Below are 7,177 nucleotides of genomic sequence, written 5' to 3'. Positions count from 1 at the left end.
AACGCAAAAGAAGTCAGTAAAACTTCTACATTGAATAAGTGCTTCGTGGAGTTCCCGTCGTGGCTCAGGAGTTAACCCACCTGACTAGGATTCATAAGGACACAGGTTTGCTCTCTGGCCTTACTCAGTGGGTTAAGGATCTGGCATTGCTGTGAGCTGTGGTGTCGGTCACAGACGAGGCTTGGATCTGCATTGCTGTGGCTGTGGTGTAGGCAGGCAGCTGCAGCTCTGATTCAACCCCTAGCCTGGGAACCTCCATATGCTGCAGGAGCAGCCCTAAAAAGACAATAAAATAAAAAAAAATAAAAAAATTAAAAAGTGCTTCATAAGTCTTTCCTGAATAATTTCATGTTCTTGAGCCATTTTAAATTGTTTACATCCTTCCAGAGACCCCGCTATTGTTTTACTGTGTATTTGAATTAACAAGAGAGTAAATATTTTTACCAAGCAAGATATTTAGTATTAGAGGCAACCAGGAAGCAAAGTCCTATAGGGCAAAGGGGAGATACTTGAAGATGTGACTAAAAGTCTGAGAAGTGAGCAATACATTGTAATCAATATCATGAACAATTATTCAGAGGAGGGAACAATTTCTTCTGATGTAGATTCTTAGAGACTTGAACTAGTCATTGAAGGTCTATGGGCTGAAGTCAGGGTGGGGGTGGCGTGGCATTCCAGGCAGATGAAGGCAGCAGCCACAGAGTCCTCTCAATGGCAGAACATAAGTCGGCTTGTCTCAATCCAAGTGGAGAAGCAATAGGAGAGGAGATGAAAAGATAGAATGGACCAGTGACAGGCCAATTACTAGCATCGTCTAAGTTTACGGCCTCCTCACTGCTGCCTGAGAGTTTGGATATCCTAGCTCAGTGCACAGCATATCCCAGGCGTCCTTAACTCTAGGGACCTGCATATCAGCTTCATCCTTTTGACCCATCCTTGCTTATTGTTTACTTAATAGTTTCATAAAACCCACTCACTTTTTTTATTTTTATTTTTGTCGTTTCTAGGGCTGCTCCCACAGTATATGGAAGTTCCCAGGCTAGGAGTCTAATCCGAGCTGTAGCCTCTAATTGGAGCTGTAGCTGCCAGCCTATGCCATAGCCACAGCAATGAGGAATCTGAGCCACATCTGTGACCTACACCACAGCTCACGGCAACACCGGATCCTTAACCCACTGAGTGAGACCAGGGAACGAACCCTCAATCTCATGGTTCCTAGTTGGATTTGTTAACCACTGAGCCACGACGGGAACTCCTCCACTCACTTTTTAAATAAAATATCTTCTTCTTCATCATCCTAAATCAGTGGTTCTAAACCTATCTACAAAACAGAAACAGACCCACAGACAAGGAGAACAGACTTGTGGTTGCCAAGGGGAGAGGGGAGGTTTGAGATTAGCAGAGGCAAACTAGTATATATAGGATAGATAAGCAACAAAGTCCTACTGTATAGCACAGGGAACTATATCCAATTTCCTGGGATAAACCATAATGGAAAGGAATATTTTTTAAAAAAGAATGTGTATATGTGTATAACTAAGTCACTTTTCTGTACAACAGAAATTAGCCCACATTGTAAATCAACTCTACTTTAATAAAAAAATTTAAAAATAAACCAGTGGTTCTCAACTGGGGGCAATTCCACCACCCCAAGGGATATTTGGCAAGGTCTGGAGACATTTTTTGGTTGTCACAACTGAAGGGAGTGCTGCTAGCATCTAGTGAGTGGATGCTGCTCAACAGCCCCCCCCAAACAATTATTTAACCCCAAATGTCAGTAGTGCTGAGGCTGAGAATCCCTGTGGACCTAAGCAATGATATCTAAGATAGTGCAGGCTTGATGTGCTGTTAATATTTATTCTACTCTACATTAAAATAATTTCACAATGATTACATTTTAAAATGTTCTTCCCTGTGCTATTTGATTCAGACAAATATTTGTACAACCATGTCCATTGCAGCATTATTCACAATAGCCAAAAGGGGAAAACAACCCAGATGTTCCTTGATGGATGAATGGATAAAGAAAATGTGGTATTTACACACCATAGAAGCTTATCCAGCCTTTCCAAGGAAGGAAATGCTGACCCACGCTCCAGCATGGATGACCCCTGAAGATGTTAGGCTAAGTGAAATAAGCCAGTCACAGAAGGACAGATATTGTAGGTTTCCACTTATATAAGAAACGTAGAAAAGTCGAATTCATAGAAACAGAGAGTAGAATAGTGGCTACAGGGGACCAGGGGAAGGTGATAACGGGAGTTAGTATTTAAAGGGATAGAGTTTCAGTTGGGGAAGAGGAAAACTGTCCTGAACCTAGCTGGTGGTGATGGTTTTACAACAATGTGAATGTGCTTAATACCACTGAATTGTACATTTTAAAGTGGTTGAGAGGGTGAACTTTATGTATATTTTACCACAATAAATTGTTTTTTTCTCAGAGTTCCCACTGTGGCGCAGTGGGTTAAGAATCTGAATGCAGGAGTTCCTGTTTTGGTTCAGTGGTCAACGAATCCAACTAGTATCCATGGGGTTGTGGGTTCGATCCCTGGCCCTGCTCAGTGGGTTAAGGATCCGGTGTTGCCGTGAGCTGTGGTATAGGTCACAGATGTGGCTCGGATCCCAGGTTGCTGTGGCTGTAGTGTAGGCTGACAGCTGCAGCTCCAATTCAACCCCCTAGCCTGGGAATTTCCAGATGCTGCAGGTGTGGACCTAAAATACAAAAACAAAACAAAACAACAAAACAAAAGAATCCAAATGCAGCAGCTCAGGTCGAGGTGGAGGAGCGGTTTTGATCCCTGGTGCAGCACAGTGGGTCGCTGGTGTTGGCTATAGCAGCAGCTTGGATTTAATCCCTGACTCAGGAACTTCCATATGTCAAGTGTGTAGCCATTTTAAAAAATTATTTTTCTCAAGATTACCTGTGATACATCTTATTGTTCACAGCAGATGTCGATAATTTTTGTTGAATCAAAAGGAATTTGATTTATCTTTCTCTAAGCCATATGAAGCGACTGAAGAACGTGCTTTAGAGACAGAAAGGGACGAATTCAAATCTAGGTTGTGGCATTTATTAGTTGTGTTTTCTTGGGGAACTGAACTAAGACTTTATGAGTCTTGGTTTCTTCATCTATAATATAGAGAAAAAAATACCTAACTAATAATGTTGAAAAATGAGATAATGTGTGTGAAATACTTAATAGAGCACCCAGTATATAAGTGCTCTATAAATAGTATTATTATCATGATTTTTTAAAAACAGCTTTATTGAGATGTAATTCACATACTACACAGTTTACCCATTTAAAGTGCATAAGTCCATTTTTCTTTCTTTTTAGGGCTACACCTGGGCATAGGGAGGTTCCTGGGCTAGGGGTCAAATTGGAGCTGCAACCACAATGCCAGATCTGAGCCACATCTGCGACCTACGCTGCAGCTTGCGGCAACGTGGGATCCTTGACCCGCTGAGTGAGGCCAGGGATCGAACCTACATCCTCATGGATACTAGTCGGGTTCTTAAACTGCTGATTCACAAGGAGCAGTCCAGGTTTTTTAATCAATTTACAGAGTGTACAACCATAACCATAATCAATTTAAAACCATTTTTCTCATCCCCCAAAGAAACATTTCTCCCATTTCTACCAAACATTAGGCAACCACTGATCTACTTTCTGTCTTTATAGGTTGATTTATTCTGGACATGTCATATAAATGGAATAATACAATATGTGGTCTTTTGTGACTGTCTTCTTTTACTTAAAATAATGTTTTTAAGGTTCATCCACATTGTACCATGTATCAGCACTTCTATGTATTTTAAAAAATTAAGTCGTAAGCATTCTTTATATATTCTAGATTCAAGCCCCTCATCAGATGTATGATTTGCAAATATTTTCTCCCATTTTGTGAGTTGTCTCTTCATGTTCTTGTTGGTGTACTTTGAAACACGAAAGTTTTAAATTTTGATGAAGTGCAATTTATTTATATTTGCTTGTACTTTTTGGTGTCATATTTAAGAAAGCTTTGCCCAGTTCCAGACCCATGAAGAGTTACTTGTACATTTTCTTCGAAAAGCCTTATAGTTGTAGTTCTTACATTTAGGTCTAAAATCTTTTTTTTTTGTTGTTTGTTTTTGTCTTTTTGTCTTTTAGAGCCACACTGGCAGCATATGGAGATTCCCAGGCTAGGGGTCGAATTGGAACTGCAGCTGCTGGCCTACACCACAGTCACATCAATGCAGGATCTAAGCCGCATCTTCGACCTATGCCACAGCTCATGGCAACACCAGATCCTTAATGCACTGAGTGAGGCCAGAGATCGAACCCGAAATCTCATGGATACCAGTTGGGTTCTTTATCCACTGAGCCATGATGGGAACTCCTAAAATCTGTTTTGAGTTGATTTCTGTGTATAGTGTGAAGAAGGAGCCCAGCTTCATTCTTTTTTTTTTTTTTTTTTTTTTTTTTGTCTTTTTGCTATTTCTTGGGCTGCTCCTGCGGCATATGGAGGTTCCCAGGCTAGGGGTCCAATCGGAGCTGTAGCGGCCTACACCAGAGCCACAGCAACTCAGGATCCGAGCCACGTCTGCAACCTACACCACAGCTCACGGCAACGCTGGATCCTTAACCCACTGAGCAAGGGCAGGGACCGAACCCGCAACCTCATGGTTCCTAGTCGGATTCGTTAACCACTGCGCCACGACGGGAACTCCCCAGCTTCATTCTTTTGCCTGTGAATGTGCAGCTGGCCCAGCACCATTTGTTGAAAAAACACGTATAATTTTCACAAGGAATGTCACCCTGTCATCCTGTCAAATATCAATTAACCAGAGATGTATGGGTTTATTTATGGATTCTCAGTTCTATTCCACTGATCTGCACATCTGTTTTTATACCAATATTGCTCAATGATTGCTGAAGTTTTGTAGTAAGTTTTGAAATCGCTAAGTGGGAGTCTTCCAACTTTGCGATCCTTTTTCAAGGATGTTTTGGCTATTCCGGGTATTTTAGTGAATTTTTTGCTCCAGTTACTGAACTTTTTTTTTTTTTTTTTTTTTTTTTTGTCTTTTGTCTTTTTTGTTGTTGTTTTGTTGTTGTTGTTGCTATTTCTTGGGCCGCTCCCGCGGCATATGGAGGTTCCCAGGCTAGGGGTTGAATCGGAGCTGTAGCCACCGGCCTACGCCAGAGCCACAGCAACATAGGATCCGAGCCGCGTCTGCAACCTACACCACAGCTCACGGCAACGCCGGATTGTTAACCCACTGAGCAAGGGCAGGGACCGAACCCACAACCTCATGGTTCCTAGTCGGATTCGTTAACCACTGCGCCATGACGGGAACTCCTGAACTTTTTTTTTTTTAAGGCCACACCTGTGGCACATGGAAGTTCCCAGACTAGGGGTTGAATTGGAGCTACAGCTGCCAGGCTACAACACAGCCACAGCAACGCCAGATCTGAGTTGCGTCTGTGACCTACACCATAGCTCACAGCAACGCTGGATCCTTAACCCACTAAGCGAGTCCAGGGATTGAACTCACATCCTCATGGATACTAGTCGGATTTATTACCATGATGAAAACTCCTAAACTTTTGACTCCAGAATTTCCATTGGTTCTCTTTTATAATTTCCCATTGTTGAGATTCTCTATTTAGTGAGACATTGTCATCAAACTTGACTTCTTTTAACATGATTTCCTTTAGTTCTCTGACCGCATTTCTACCAATTGCATTGAAGGCTTTGATAAGTCTGATATCTGGGCCCTCTGAAAAGGCAGTTTCTGATCCCTGCCTTTGTGTGTGTGTGTGTGTGTGTGTGTGTGTGTGTATAGGTCATGCATTCCTCTTTCTTTGTGTGTGTCATAATTTTTGTTGTTGAAAATTGGATATTTTTGGTAAGGTGGTAACTTTGGATATGGATTCTTCTCCCCTCTAGGACTTGTTGTTACTTTTGTTTGCTTGTTTATCTGTTTAGTGACTTGGCTGGACTATTCTAATGAAGACATAACTTACAGCAGTGTTAATTATATTTATCATGTTGTATGACTCCCACTTTTCTTACTAAGATTTAGTATATTTTCTTGAATTAAAGTTTCTCAATTTACTACTATTATAACAATTTTCAGGAAGTTCCTCTTGCAGCTCAGTGGTAACAAGCCCGACTAGCATCCGTGAGGTTGCGGGTTCGATCCCTGGGCTCGCTCGGTGGGTTAAGGATCCAGCATTGCCCTGAGCTGTGGTGTAGTTTGCAGATGTGGCTCAGGTCTGGTGTAGCTGTCGATAGCAGCTGAAGCTCTGATTTGACCCCTAGCCTGGGAACTTCCATATGCTACAAGTTAGACTCTAAAAAGGAAAAAAATAAAATAAAATAAAAGGAAAAGAGCAAATAGTACATTGTGACATGAAAGGCAGGATCAGAGATTAGGGAAGAGGTTGAGTTTGGTAGGCAAGGGTTTTTGGAGTCAGACTTTTCATGTAACCCTTTGCAAAATTGTCCACATACATGATAGTGGAAGTCATGGGAATAAATAATTTCAGAGAAGGAGAAAATGAGACCTGTTAACTCAGACTTGGGGGAATGGACTTTTAAGGTACAGTAGTAAGGAGATTGACAAGTTAGCACAGGAAATGTAGGAATAATGATAGCCAACCCTTATTAAACCGATACTAATAGCCAAGCATGGTTTTACATTCTTTCTTTCTTTTTTTGGCCACACCCATGAAGGTTCCTGGGTTAGGGAATGGACCCACAGCATAGCAGTGACCCAAGCCACAACAGTGATAACACCAGATCCTTAACCTGCTGAGCTGCCAGGGAACTCCAAATTTTTACACATGCTTTCTTAAATTTAATCTTCACAAATTTAATACTCCACACAGTGCGTATTATCCCCATTATATAGATCAAGACATTGAGGCCAGAAAGGTGAAATAATGTATGCAGTAGAGCCAAAATTAAAACCTAGGCCGTCAGGCACAGCATTCATACCAGTGTGTACCCAAAGAAACAGACATCCACCGGTGTTCTTAGCAGCACTATTTGTAATAGCCCAAGACTGTAAACAGCCCCAATGCCCATCAGCACAAGAATGGGTAAGCAAACCAGTATATTCATATTCAATAGAACATCACACAGCATTGAGAATAAATAAACCCTTGCCATAAGAAACAGCATGGATATA

This window comes from Sus scrofa, chromosome 7, assembly GCF_000003025.6.
Source record: "Sus scrofa isolate TJ Tabasco breed Duroc chromosome 7, Sscrofa11.1, whole genome shotgun sequence".
NCBI lineage: Eukaryota > Metazoa > Chordata > Mammalia > Artiodactyla > Suidae > Sus > Sus scrofa.
Note: the sequence above shows the minus strand (reverse complement) of the source record.